Source organism: Tasmannia lanceolata, unplaced genomic scaffold (genome assembly GCF_043159265.1).
Source record: "Tasmannia lanceolata isolate RefF3 unplaced genomic scaffold, GAP_Taslan_0.1 ptg000018l, whole genome shotgun sequence".
Taxonomy (NCBI): Eukaryota; Viridiplantae; Streptophyta; class Magnoliopsida; order Canellales; family Winteraceae; genus Tasmannia; species Tasmannia lanceolata.
In genome coordinates, this window is record NW_027518695.1 from 66,468,848 (window position 1) to 66,484,511 (window position 15,664).

Below are 15,664 nucleotides of genomic sequence, written 5' to 3' on the forward strand. Positions count from 1 at the left end.
GTAAAAAAAAGGTGTTTTGACCTCCGTTCACAAGGTTTCAAAAGGGTGTCACCCATCCACAATTTTATCATTTCCGTGTCACCCGTTGACAATTTTTCCTTATTAAAAAGCATAATTGTACCGTTGTAGATGCACTTTCTATCTAGCATTATGAGGCTAGGAGAAATGACCTCCTCTTTTATTTAGATAATTCTAATGTCTGCCCCAAGTCTGCATTGTTTTCTAGGTTAAAAAATAATCAGATATAAGGGTAATTAAGAGTTTGGGTGTAAATCTAGAATTCTATTTAATTTTAATTTTAATTTTCATAATACCAACTATTCGTCTGTGTAGCGTACCCTCTTTGAAATAAAATTTTTATTTATAGCGACATACTACAATGTACTAGTAAATACACAACTAACTGAATCCAAACTATTATTGTTCAGGCACCACAATTATGCTACTTAATAAAGCTTGGAAGGGAGGCGAGGGGTGAAGAGTACTTCTAGTGGAGTTGCTTTAGTTAATGATATGCCTATGTCTTCACTCATATCCACAGGCACATTTGAGGGGGTGACCATGTCGAAGCTATGAAGCAGACGAGCAAGCATCAAGTGCATGACATGGAAAGCTAACGACATCCCCGGACACGATCGCCTGCCCGACCCAAAAGGGATGTAATCAAAATCCTGACCCTTCAAATCCATATTAATGTGGCGGGTTAGAAATCTCTCAGGTCGGAAATCTACTGGGTCCAACCACACACGTGGATCATGGTGCACCTTCCACAGGTTCACAAATACTTGTGTACCTGCCGGGATGTGGAAACCACCAATGTAGCAATCGTCGATAGCCTCGTGGGGTATTGCCATTGGGACCGCAGGGTAGAGGCGCATTGTTTCCTTGACAATAGCTTGGAGGTACACGAGTTCCTTGATATCTTGTTCGTCTACTTGTCTATTCTTTCCAACATGGAGGTCCAACTCGTCTTGTGCCCTTTTTAATACATGGGGATTGTTGAGCAGCAAGGAGAGTATCCATGTTAGAGTCATCGACGTGGTGTCTGTGCCACCTATTATCAAAATCTGCAAAAGATTGGCAATGGGAGGTCAATTCAGTAACAGTTAAAATTACTTACAAGTTCAAATGAGCACACCACAGCAGCGAATGTAAATATCTTGTGGTATATGGATTAGTTTAACACAAGTAGACAACTTAGAAAGTCGGTTTTTGAAAGGAGTTTATATATATAGAAGTCCGCGGGTACTTGTATGTATTTTTCAAAAAGTATAGTGAAGCCCTCCTTGCTTGAAGATCCCAACATAAATAAGTTGGCTCCAATGTCCAGCTCTCCCTCTGATCTATTGACTTTTATATTGTCACGTCCTACATCTGTATGGTCCTCTTTGGAGATGATTTTTTGAGGCACAACATATTTAGGTGGGAGCCATCCAAATGAACGTTAAAATCTTCGAGCAAGGTGGGCTCCAATATGCTCTTGAAAAATACGTGCAACTACACGCGGGCATTCAATAAAAACTCACATTAAAGAAGGCAATTTCTGGGAATACGTAATTCTGGGCCCATCCAGGCTAACTTTATCTTTTAGATCATCTAGAAGCTGTTTGATGTTATCCAAGTGTTGGACGTATGAAAAGTGTGTTTTCTTGCCTATAGCCATTTTATAGGTAATAGAGTCTATCAAGTCATACTGTTTTAGAGTTTAACTAGAATTATGAAAGTGTGAAACAACTGGAATGATGATAAGAAAAGAAGTGAAAGGAAAAAAAAATGGTCCACTGTATCTTGTGTTCTTAGCTTCAAGAAAAAGCTTGTTTTATTCTCTTCTTGATTTGTATTTTTGTTCATAAAAATCAACAAAGTGGTATCAGAGCCTGATGGGGCCTAAAACCGATTGTCCAGTCAAATGGTGACACGTGTCCTCAAACAATATACCCTAATTATCCCCGCAACAGGGGCAGTGAAAAGATTAACCCTAAAAGACAGGGGAAAAAACTCACACTCTACCCAATCATGGGATGCCACCTGTCGAAGGGACAAAAGGGTAAATCAACTGCACCCACCTACTATAAATAGCCATCCTCAAAGGTAAGGCGTCAAAAACCCAAGAAATCAATGTTCATTATTATTTTTGTACAGCCTGTAGATGATGTCATATACTGACTTAAGCATCGGAGGGCCCGTCCAGGGACTATCCCCTGGGTTGGCCTTCTGATCGGGCGCTACCTTGTGCATGACTCATCTTAGTGCGTAGCCCCCCTTTATTGGATGATCAGACTAACATTCATTCCAAAAACCCAATCATAACTCGATCAGGTTTGCCTTTCCTGAACTGCTACCTCACATTAACTGTTTTTTTACAACGACAGTTTGGCGCCATCCGTGGGACTCGAACGAAAGGCTATCCCCAATCTCCCACATGGCAGGCAAGAAGAGCAACCGTTCGGGTTCAGGAAGAGGGGCTCACTCTCAGCAACCACCTAGAGACCCCCCCGCTTCCTAGCGTTCCTTCTAAGAGCAGCCGTCTAGCTTCCCAGGTTGTGGCTGAGGTCCGTTCAGAGGATCAGAAGCTAGAAGAGCACCGGTCGGCCGGACCAGTCGTGCAGCTCCCAATGGAGCAATTCAACCAAATGATACAACAAGTCGCCGATCTGACTAAGCAGGTCAGGATTCTCACCAACCCTCCTCTGGCGCGTCCACGATCCCTAGAGCAGAGCGTGCAAAAGGAAGGAATGTCTCGCGGACACAAAGAGCCACATAACTTTTCCAAATCCCATCCATAATCGTCCAACCTATATTCCAGGCATAGTCGTGACCGGTCTCCTTCGGTGAGTCGAAACAAACGTCGAGAGCGATCTGCGTCGCCAAGCCGAAATCACCGACGAGACCGATCGAGATCGGTGAACCGACAGCCGGGACTAAAGAATATCGCAAGCCAGAGGAAGCTCCAAGAGAGGAGGAGTAGGTCCGAGAGTCGATCAGACTCCACTTCTAGTCCCCTGCAAGAACATAAAAGGTGCCGAGAGAGAAAAGAAGATAAAAAGGATGAGCGTGTAGAACGCAAACTCGAGGAAATTGATCATCAAATCAAAGAGTTATCTAGAGCCAATAAGAATCCCGACCTCAAGGCTTTCAATAACAAACCTCCATTCACAGAAGACATCTTGAATGCACCTACTCCCCGAGATTTCTAAATGCCCCCAACCCCACGATATGACGGAACAACCGATCATGTGGACCATCTAGAGACCTTCAGAACGATGATGCTGTTGCATAGGGTCTCAGATAGATTCGTATGCAGGGCATTCCCGACCACTCTGGTAGATGCTGCCAGAGATTGTTATGCAACCCTAAAGCCAAACTCCATTAACTCATTCGAAGACCTCGCGGACAACTTGGTTCAGCACTTCATGAGCAGTCGTCGACCTAAGAAGACGGCCGCATCACTCATGGCGCTGAAGCAGGAACGCGATGAATCTTTGAGAGATTTTATACGCTGGTTCAACAAGGAAGCCTTGCAGATATCTAACTTGGACCCATCAGCAGCCGTAAATGCTTTGCTGTCAGGAACCAAGTCAGATGACTTCAAACGATCAATAGCGCGGAAGGCACAAACAACCTTAGCCGATCTAATTGCGAAGTAGGAAAAATACATCTCGGTGGAAGACACAGTGACCTCCCTGAATATTAGGCATGGTAGCCAATCAGACCGGAATGGACAAGCATCAAACCAAAAGCACAGGCAAGAAGATGGGCCACCCTGAAAGCATAGAAGCCCACATCGAAGAGAGGAGAGCTATACCCCGCTCAACACTTCTAGGGCCGGAATCTTAGCAGCCTAACGGATAAAGACTTCCTCAAATGGCCAGCCAAGATGTTGAGCAAAGGCAACAAGAGAGACAAATCCAAATACTGCAGATACCACAAGGACCACAGGCACGACACCAACGAGTGTCGACACTTGAAAGAGGAAATCGAACGGTTGATTAAGCGGGGCCATCTAAGAAAATATGAAAAGGATGGAGACCAAGACAGAAAAGAATCCAGAGCGCCCATTCTACCCAGAGGAGGAAGTCCTCAAAGGTCCCCGTCGAGGGAAGCCGAGCAAAATCTCCAGCCCCGGCAAGTCCTCTAGGAATAGAGCCATCTTTTGAACTAACTGGGGTCGTTACGACCATAGTTGGAGGGCCAACCGCTGGGGGTAGCTCCTCAGCTGCTCGAAAGGCTTATGCTCGCCAAGTCAACTCTATGCATGTTCCTGACAAGAAGTTGAAAGTGGAGAACACGATTTCATTCTCCGACGCTGATTTGAATGACATTATCTTGCCACACAACGATGCACTGGTTATCACCATGTTGATCGCCAATTTTGAAACACCAAAGATTTTAGTTGACAATGGAAGCCCCGCCGATATCTTATACCATCACGCCCTCAAACAGCTGGGCATCAAGGACGATCTCCTAAAACCTTCCACCACAGAACCATATGGATTTACTGAGGAGGTCGTCAAAGTGGTAGGATCTATAGAATTGCCTGTCCTCGTGGGAAATGCACTGCCGCGAGCCACAGCCATGATCGACTTCTTGATAGTGAACACCCCTTCCGTATACAACGCAATCTTGGGGAGACCCGGACAGAATCTGCTGAGAGCAATACCTTCAACTTATCGCCAAAAGATGAAATTCATAACCCTGAGAGGGCCCGGCGAAGTAAAGGGCGACCAAACTCACTCTAGAAAATGCTATGCTACCGCTCTCAAGGGAAAGAGATCGTCGGAAGCAATGCCCATCAAAATGCTAGACCTCCGCGATGAAGCCCAAGCAGTCGTCAATGAGCCAGCAGAAGAACTTGTTCAAATCACATTACTCGAGGATCAAGCTGGAAAAACCGTGCAAATAGGATCGTCGTTAGACGAAGAAGTCAGAAGTCACTTGATCCAATTTCTCAAGAGTAATGCCGATGTCTTCGTATGGACTCCGACCGATATGCCAGGCATTGATCCAGAGGTAGCGTAGGCCCAACTTGTAAACCAATCAAGCAAAAGAAGAGACACTTCGCCTCTGAGCGGCAAGCAGCTATCAAAGAAGGACCCATGACATTCCAAAAAAAAAACCCTTCATATTTATGAGGGTATTTCAGTAACATTAAAAATTATAATAAAAAACACAAACAGCATTTCTTTTTCACACATTATGTTTTGATGATTATTTCATTCTCTCTTACTCCCTCTTTCCTCTCCTAACCCTATGCCCTAATCGTGTACCATGTAAGAAGGACCCATGACATTCCAATGATTGGTCCAATTATAAACGGATCGTGTCACGGACTCAGAAAGTAGGATCCCAGAAGCCCGCCGAACCAATAAAATCCAACTTATAAGGGATCCAAATGGATCGTTACCTATACATGGGTGAGTCCGATCTGAAGGGTGTTTGTCAACCCTAGCTTGATGCTATCCTTGAGCACATAGGAAGAATGATGTGTGTCGGATGCCTAATTTTATGAGTTTTATGAGTGGCAATATGTTGACTTAGGTCTCTTGAATCACCTGGAAGTGGCCCGGCCTGTTATTTGAGGTCAGCCCAGTTTGGGTAAGCTTGTTTTGACCCACTTTGTATAAGGGGTTTTAGGGCTTATTTTCGTATTCGGATTTTGAAGAGGGTTATGATCTTAGAAAAAGAGAGAAGGGTGTACAATAATACATACACAAGCAAACACATGAAGACACAAAGATTCACGTGTTTCAGAGTAAAGCCTACTTCCATAGTAGACGCGATGAGAAAAACCAGTATAGTAACCAGGTTGCTTCCGATCGAAGCGTTTTTTCACAACCCAATACCATAACTCAAATGAAAAACTACAAAATAAAAGTTGTGGCTTAGTAGACATCATTACCTGGCACATTGCCTTAATGACCGTATCAACATCATAGCCGGGAAATTGGGCACCTTCTAGGATTGATAGCATCACATCCATGAAGTCTTTATCACCTTCAGCTTCGCCGGAGAGTTTCTTCCGGCGATGTTCCTCCAGGAAACTTACAAGGAAAGAATCAAGTTCCTTAGCAGTCTTCTTCATGACTCTCAAGTGCCCTTGCAAATCCATCCACTCGAGAAAAGGAAGTGCATCCGACACTTCAAAGACCCCAAACAGATGCATCAATTGATCGGTTGCGTTCTGAAATCGCCTCGCATCATGGTCGTTGTCGGAAGCGTCATCCCTGAAATATCGTTTTCCGGCAATCATCATGACCACCACATTGAAAGTAAAGTCTTTGAACCATCGCTTCATATCAACTTTCACTGGATTCTGATTGTTCTTCACCCAAAGTTTATATAACTCTTTAATGCATAAATCAACTTCAGTGACTCGGATATTCTTGAGCAACTCAAGTCTTCGGTTGGATAGAAGCTCGAGGGTGGCAATCTTGCGATTCTCACGCCAATAGGGCCCGTATGGTGCGAGGCCAAAGACGGCATGATCGTAGGCCATGTACTTGGCAGCTGCACTTCTGGGGCGACTAGCAAGAACCTAGTCATTGGTAGTGAAGCACTCTCTTGCGAGCTCTGGACTACTCACAACAAGTACGCGACGCATTCCAAGGCGTATCATGAAGGCTGGGCCGTACTTATCTGCCATGTCTCCAAATGTTCGAAACAGTGGCTTGTGGCCTACGAGGAGATGGAGGTGGCCTATTATAGGCCATGCTCCAGCTGGTTGAGGAGCTTCCTTGCTCTTACTCTTGTTAGTCTTGGTCCTTGCCATCCATAGATAGTAGAAAATAACAAAGGCAATAAACCCAGTTAGAGCTTGCAGTGGGAGAAGAAAATCCATAGCTGGGTGAAAGATTAACGGACAGGGAAAGAAAATATGTTCATTTTTTAGGTGTACGGTTATATCATATTGGAAGATAAGAATCATAGACGAAGATGTGGCTATGGTTCAGGTCTTGAAAAACAGTACATAAATATGTGGTGGCTCTGTTTTGTCACTGTCAGGTCAAAGATTAACGGGGAGGGCAAGAAAATATGTTCATTTGTTAGGTGGGTTATATGGTTATATCCATGGTTTAAAATTTCGGTTTCGGTAACCGTTTCGGACCCACCAAAACCCGAAATTTCGGCCTGAAATTTGGTAATTTGGTTCCAAATTCCGGACTGAAATTCCGAAATCTCAGCCGAAATTTTGTAACACTTTAAAAAAAAAAAAATGTCATTAAACCGAAATTACCGAAATTTGGTAAATTGCGAAAAATTGAATTTTGGAAAATTTCGATTTCGGTCCCCACCGGTATCCGAAATTTCGGACTTCGGTCGAAATTTAAAACCAATGGTTATATCACATTGGAAGGTAAGAATCATAGAGGAAGATGTGGCTATGGTTCAGGTGTAGAAAAACAGTACATTAACATGTGGTTGCTCTGTTTTATCAGTGTTGAGTAAACACTCAAAACTAAAAGCAAGATAATGACGCCCTTTTACGACTTGGTTTTTTCAACTTGATTTTATAGAGCATCTTTCAGAAGCTAAGTGACTAGATTGTTTTAGGAGAATTTATATGATTGGTGGCCGTGAAAACACGTGAAGTCTAAAAAAGTAGGTACGGCCCACTTTTTTGTATGATCCAAAGCGTTCATCCATTTGGGCACAACGTAAATAGGTTGTGCCCCAAAAATCATTTCCATAGGATGAGCCTAAACCTCCGATCTGAATTGATCTGAATATGGAGATTTCCAAAAATCATTTATGGAATTTTCTGCAGATCGGAGGGCTAGGATCATCCTATGGAAATGATTTTTGGGGCACAACCCATTTACGTTGTGCCCAAATAGATGAACGGTTTGGATCATAAAAAAAAGTGCGCCATACCTACTCTTTTTAGACTTCACTGTTTTCAAGGCCACCCATCATATAAATTCTTGCCCACACTTCTCTTTCTATCATAAAAGAGAGATACGCAAGCATGAGCCCACGAGATAGTTTATTTGACTAATGCACCTCGTTGAGCTACCACAAGCTCAGGGTTTTATTTTAAGCAACAATATAATAGGGATAATTTATATGGTCGACCGCAGCCAATAAAAAAAAAAGTAGGGCCCAACAAACCATTCATTTGTTGGGCCCTAACGTAGATAGGTGTGATCATAAAATCTCCTCGATAGGATGATCCTAACTTTTTATACGGTGGTTATAACAGAAAAAGACATTTAGTAAAATAATAATTCGCCTGTCTAACTAAGTTCTAAAAACGATTGATTTCCGTTTTGTTTTCTTAAAATTGCCGGTGTAATCTTTACCGGCAGTGTATATATAATTACCAGCATTTTTTTTTGTTGACGCCGCTAATTGTCGGAGCGATTCGGCTATATATTCGCATGATTAAACAATTTTCATCTACACGGGGGGCCTAGAAGTGTTACTTGGGGCTTGTGGCATTGCAAGATAATATATTATCACCTAAAAATGTGAAACCATAGAAGATCCATTGAAGAAATGATATGAAAATTAACAGTTCAGAACATTAAGGTTGCCCAAGTGTTACTTGGAGTCTATGGATCTTGTTATTAAGCTAGTTGGAGTGAGATATCTTCCCAAAGGATGCAAACAGAATGGAATTTATGCTTGAATCATATGGTAGGCTGATGGTTGGATGTGTTAGCTGTAATTACAAAGTAATTATTAGCAGAACTTAACTCCGAACACGGTGATTAGAACTTGAAACTGCAAATTCCCTCGAACTATTCGACGAACCCACGATCTGCACACGTCTCATGAACACAGAAAGAGAGTTCTTCTTATCTGAAGAAGACTTTAGGGCTTGATTGATGGAATCATAGGCACACACTACTCAGATTAGGGACCTCTCTTTTGATGGAAAACTAAATCTGTAAAGTCTAAGTGTCCTCTCATCAAGGTTACCCAGATATTTTTAGAGTTTGGGAATTAGGAATTTCAATTCCGCCACACTTCTGCTATGTTAATTATCTTTAATTAAAAATCCCTTGGGATTTATCTCTAAAACTCCTTTTACAAATACAACTCAAAGTGGACAAGTTTTTAAAAGGGAATGTGTGTCCACAACATGTGTGGGTCTCAATATGGGCCACACTTAAAATGCCAACATTCTCGCACTTGGTCTGCATTGGCACACATTCAAATTGTGAAAAGACACTTGGAGTTTTAGGTACTTATTTTGAAAACCAGATGGTCATAGAATTTTGGAAAACCTTATTGTACACCCTTATACCGTGTTTCAAATGTACAAACCATAGCGACGCACACCTCCAACTGTAAATGTTACCTTCTATGTATCACATACACTGGTTCTCACTAATGTACGCTTTATTTATGGTTTAGTACTTTATTGAGTTGGCTGGCAATGCCCATTCGCAGTACAGAAAACAAGGGTTTTAGAGGCGGTCAAGACCGCCTTTATAAAGTTACGCACCCGCCCCTATAAATTGTAGCGCGGCGATTCAGAGCCCGTCAGTGTCTCTGCAGTTGTTGTTTCATATAGCGGCGAGCTATAACCCTGTTGTATATAGCACTGATAGAGGCGGAAATAACCACCGCTGTATAAACTTATAGAGGCTGTCGATGGGGCTATAGAGGCGGTCAAGACCACCTCTATAAGTCTTTCATTTGGTAAGAGAACATGGTTATTCGGACGGAAAAGACATAGGCAGTCTAGACCGCATCTATAGTTCAATATTTTTTTAAAATAAATTATTAATTTTTAAAAATCCCCAAAACCTGTAACCTATATACACTTATAACACTTGTTGAGAAAATTCGCCGGGCAACCCGATCCGATCGTGTGCAAATTAAACGGAAAAAGTAAAAGTAAACAAACAAGCCACAAGATGAACACCAAGAGTTTACTTGGTTTGGCCAAGCCTACTCCATGCTTCTCAAACCCACAAACCCGCAACCCTTTCCATGCTTCTCAAACCCAAGACTGTACCCAAGAGAACTCCGAGAAATAACCCAAGAGAAAAACTCTCTCTCTCTCTCTCTCTCTCTCATTGGTTTGAGACAGCCGACACACCTCACGCCCAACCTCTTGCCGTTCTGCAAAGAGAAACTCACTCTTGCAGTCACACTAGCCTCCCACACACTGTTCGTGTGAACAAAAGGCATTTATATACCTAGGTTTATCAAAAACCTAAATGGCAAAGTTTCTATTTTGCTTTCCCAATCCACCGTGGGAAACAAGGTGGGAAATAAGGCAACTTCCCAACAATCTCCACCTTGGCTTATTTCCTAGTCACCTGAAGATTTTTAGTTGATGTCGCCACAGATCCGCTATTGCCGCAAACCACCATTGGCCTTTCGAAGTACCAGCTACAGACCCTGGAATCACCTTGGTTCTGACGCTACCAATTCGATCAACACGGCCAATGCACATATGTAGCTGCCAACCCGTTGACTCACCTAGTCAACTTGGAGAGGGATCTCGTTCCATCCTCTCCAACGCAGGTATTGTCATCCTCTCACCATCGTCCGCAACCTGGAAACTTATCTCTGTACTAACTGCGAAAGAGACCCTACGTGTGCACGCGCTACCACTTCGTTTCCAATTAGCTATCGAGATCTTAGGAACACTAGTCACCGTGTCCCCAACCAGACGATACAATCCGCCACTCTTCTCACCTTTCATCAGAACCATACAACTGTGTGTGATTTTCATGGCTCCACCTGCAGCTGAAAACCTCCAACCCCTGGAGTCCAACCGACCAAGAGAACTAGATTCTTCCGTAGCTTTGGGACATATGCCACACCACCCAAAGTACGAACCACTCCATCAAACATCTTGATCTTCACCGTCCGAACTCCCGTGACTTCACAAGTAGACCCGTCACCCAAGAACACTACACCCGCCCTTGTCTCCTAAAACGTATCAAAATATTCCCTCCTGGAGCATACATGAACAGAGCACCCTGAATCTAAAATCCACTCATCAAGAGGAGAAGTGTGATTACCTGTGGAGACCGTGAGAACATCTCCAAACTCTTCGCTCTGTTCATCCGTGTGGACCCCGATCCGAGAAGACGAGTGAGACGAGGGACGCGAGACCCCCCTGCAATCCTCAAAGATCTCCACAATCTGAAGGAGAGCTCTACCAAGGAACTCTCAAAATATGTGCCACTCTCACAGCATAGCAGGAGTGGCGATACAAAATGAATGAGATACATCTTGATCCGGAGCCAAGGCTCGAAACCAAGATATACCTAAAAATAACTCAGAGTCGCCATCCATGGATACGCCATGGAACCAAAACAAATGCTCTGTCTGCAACGGATAACCAGAGATACAAAGGTTTGTGCCTGATTACGAATGAGAAAGGCCCCAAGAGCAACCCCAAATTCATTCGAGTGCAAGCACTTGGTCTCTTATGCGGCGGCTTGAGATGAAGGGAGTGCTTCATCCGGAAATGAATCCAACGGAAAGGATGAAGATGACCTTTGCTTCATGGGACTCGCCGATGTAACACAAGATATCTCCTTATCCGAGGTAAATGATGTTGATGATATGTCTCATGAATTCTCTAATGATGAACTAATTTTTGCTTGTGAAAAACTTCATGAAAATTTGGATTTACAACTCGCCAAAAACAAAACAATGAAAAAGTCCTTAAAAAATGTCACTAGGGATTTTGGGTTGATGAAAAAGGAATTCGATTTGCAAATCAATACAAGTGAAAAATTAATTTTGGAAAACAAAGCTTTGAATGAAGAAGTAGACAAATTAATCTTTGAAAACAAAAGTTTAAAAGAAGAATGAGAAACTTGTTTTGAAATGCAAAGAACTTGATTTAACATTTAAAAAATTCTCATGTGGCAAAAATAAACTAGATGAAATTCTTGAAAATAAGCTTGTCTCTCTAGAAAAAAATGGTCTTGGTTACCAACCCTTTTCTAAAGGAAAAGCCTCATTCAAAAATAAAGCTATAGGAAATTTCTCCCACATCCATGCTAACACTAGTGCTTTTATTCCCACTTGTCACTATTGTGGTAGAATAAGACACTTAAGGTTTGCATGCAATGTTAAGAAATCAAAAGCGACAAAATTTATGTGGGTTAAAAAGAATGAGCTTTATGATGTTGCTAACCTTGAAGGACCCAAGAAAAAGTGGGTACCTAAAACTTCAACATGAGCTTTGATTCTTGTAGGTGTGCTTGAAAGGAAAATCCTCAAAGGACAAGTGGTTCTTGGATAGCCGTTGCTCAAGGCACATGACGGGAGATGTAAGCAAGTTCGCCTTTGTCACCATGAGTCATCAAGGAAATGTCACATTTGGGGATGATACAAGAAGCAAAATCCTCGGTGAAGGTACCATTAAAATTAAGGACATTAAGGTTGAACATGTTTTGCTCGTTGACGGTCTTTCATTTAATTTGATAAGCATTAGTCAACTATGTGATCTTGGTCACAAAGTTCTTTTTGAAAAAGATAGATGTAAAATTTTGAATTCCAAGAATAATGAAGTTGAATTTGTTGCATATAGAGATGGCAATATGTATTCATTAGCACTAGAAGACCTTGAAAATCAAAACATCCAATGTCTCTCCGCCATGGATGATAACCCTTGGTTATGGCATAGGAGACTTGGTCATGCTCATATGGATTTAATTTCAAGATTATCTTCCAAGAATCTTGTGAGAGAGTTACCTAAACTCAAATACATTAGAGATAAAGTTTGTAGTGCTTGCATTTATGGAAAACATGCTAAAGACTCTTTTAAACCCATAAGTGTATTATCTACCTCTTGTCCACTCCAACTCCTTCACATGGACCTATTTGGTCCCATGAAGACTAGTAGTAGAGGAGAAAGTAGATATGTATATTTGATTGTTGATGACTACTCTAGATTCACTTGGGTGTTGTTTTTAACTAGTAAAGATGAAACCTTCAAGAAATTTGTTAACTTGTGCAAGCGAATTCAAAATGAACAAGGGGTTTTCATAAATGAAATTAGAAGTGATCATGGAACCGAGTTTGAGAACTTTGAGTTTAATACCTTTTGTAATGAAAATGGAATCAAGCACAACTTCTCGGCTCCAAGAACTCCCCAACAAAATGGGGTAGTTGAAAGGAAAAATAGATCACTTATTGAAATGGCTAGAACCATGTTAAATGAGCACAATGTTCCAAGAAATTTTTGGGCGGAAGCCGTTCACACGGCTTGCTATCTTTTAAATAGAGTGCTCATTAGACCCCACCTTAACAAAACTCCTTATGAATTATGGAGTGGAACACCCCCCAAAGTTAGCTATTTCAAAGTCTTCGGTTGTAAATGTTTTATATTAAACATGAAAGACACCTTGCACAAGTTTGATTCAAAATCCGATGAAGGTATCTTCTTAGGCTATTCAACCCATAGTAAAGCTTATAGAGTCTACAACAAAAGAACTCAAATTGTGGAAGAATCCGTACATGTAAAATTTGATGAGTCATTTGAACCTCCTAAAGTCATTAATGAAGATGATGAAGGTGTCCATCCTCTAGAGCCTCATAGCCAAGTAAAGTCCACTGTTCAATCCTTAGAAACTCTTGATCTAGAAGGTCAAACTATAGAAGAATCTCAAGTAGAAGGTCTTCCCAAACATAGTAAAATCATGTCTAGTCACCCTTCTACCAAAATCATAGGTGAAACCTCACAAGGAGTTAAGACAAGATCTCACTATAGGAATGTTTGTGCCAATATGACCTTTATCTCCCAAATAGAACCCAAGTCCATAAAAGAAGCTGAAAAGGATGAATTTTGGATGATTGCTATGCAAGAGGAACTAAACCAATTTGAGAGGAACCAAGTATGGAGGTTAGTTCTTAGGCCTAGTGATCACCCGGTTATTGGGACAAAATGGGTGTTTAGAAACAAACTCAATGAGCATGGAGATATTCAAAGGAATAAAGCTAGATTGGTGGCCCAAGGTTACAACCAAGAGGAAGGTATCGATTATGATGAGACCTTTGTTCCGGTTGCTAGATTGGAAGCCATAAGGATGCTACTTGCATTTGCATCCCACAAAGACTTTAAGTTATATCAAATGGATATGAAGAGTGCGTTCCTAAATGGGTATATTATGGAGGAAGTTTATGTTGAACAACCTCCCGGTTTTGAGGATTTCAAATACCCTAATCACGTATATAGGTTGGACAAAGCCTTGTATGGTCTAAAGCAAGCTCCTAGAGCTTGGTATGAGAGGCTTAGCTCCTTCCTATTAGAGAGTGGCTTTCAAATGGGCACGGTTGACAAAACCTTGTTCATTAAAAGAAAAGGAAAAGATATGCTTATTATTCAAGTCTATGTAGATGATACAATATTTGGTGCTACCAATGATAAGATGTGTGAAGAATTCGCACAATCCATGCAAAAAGAGTTTGAGATGAGTATGATGGGAGAGCTTACCTATTTCTTAGGACTTCAAATCAAACAATGTAAAAATGGAATTTTCATCAACCAAGAGAAGTATAGTAGGGAACTCCTTAAGAAATTTGGCATGGATAGCTCACAAATCAAGCCAACTCCTATGAGTACTTCCACCAAATTAGAAAAGGATGAAATTGGCAAACCGATTGATGAGAAAAAGTTTAGAGGAATGATAGGTAGTCTATTATATTTGACCGCTAGTCGGCCGGATATAATGTTTAGTGTGTGTATGTGTGCTAGGTTTCAATCGGCTCTTAAAGAGTCTCATTTGAGTGCCGTTAAGAGGATATTCAAATACCTCAAAGGAACTCCCTCTTTAGGTTTATGGTATGAACGATCGAATGAATTCAATCTAGTAGGATTTTCGGACGCCGACTTTGCCGGTTGTAGAATTGATAGAAAAAACACAAGTGGCACTTGTCAATTCCTTGGAAGGTCTCTAGTGTCTTGGTTTAGCAAAAAACAAAACTCGGTAGCCTTGTCTACTACTGAAGCAGAATATATTGCGGCCGGCGCTTGTTGTGCACAAATCCTATGGATGAAGAACACTCTCATGGACTACAATCTTGCATTTAGTAATGTTCCAATCCATTGCGATAATACAAGTGCCATCAACTTGACCAAAAATCCAATTCAACATTCTAGAACTAAGCACATAGAGGTAAGGCATCATTTCTTAAGAGATCATTCTCAAAAAGGGGATATTGAAATTAAGTACATCCACACCAATGAACAATTGGCGGACATCTTCACAAAACCCCTTAATGAGGATCGATTTTGTGACCTTAGGAGTGGACTTAACATTTGGAGTCTAGATCAAGTGAAAGAGTTTGCACATGAAGCATGAATAGAAGACACAATTATCTTTGTATATGTCTATATATATCTCATATTTTGATTGTGACTACATGGTTTTAGATGATCCAACCCTAACTCTAAAAATCACTCAATTGGTACCCATAGCCCACTTCATTTCAAGGGGGAGTCGGTACTATCACCCTAAATTAAGATACCTAAAACTCTGGCCATGCGCAATCATCTAAACCCTCGGTAAGTCATCTGTGTGTTCATGCATTGAATCATGGTTAAGTTGCAATTCGAAATATCATATGTAACTATGTTCTCCTGACATTCAATTCAAAAAAAAAAAAAAAAATTCTCGGAACTCTGAGATTTTGTCTCGGAACTCCGAGAAAATGGACAGAGGGCTCCTAGAGCGTTTCTCGG

At 41.5% G+C, this 15,664-nt stretch overlaps 1 pseudogene across 1 annotated transcript; it reads right to left on the minus strand.

The window, feature by feature from the left end:
* Positions 1 to 330: 330 nt before the first annotated feature.
* On the minus strand, positions 331 to 6,953 carry LOC143851267 (xanthotoxin 5-hydroxylase CYP82C4-like; annotated as a pseudogene). The gene is made up of 2 exons (XR_013236273.1): positions 5,900 to 6,953; positions 331 to 1,067 (listed from the first exon to the last, which is right to left on the minus strand). The product of XR_013236273.1 is annotated as a xanthotoxin 5-hydroxylase CYP82C4-like (transcript).
* Positions 6,954 to 15,664: the final 8,711 nt, after the last annotated feature.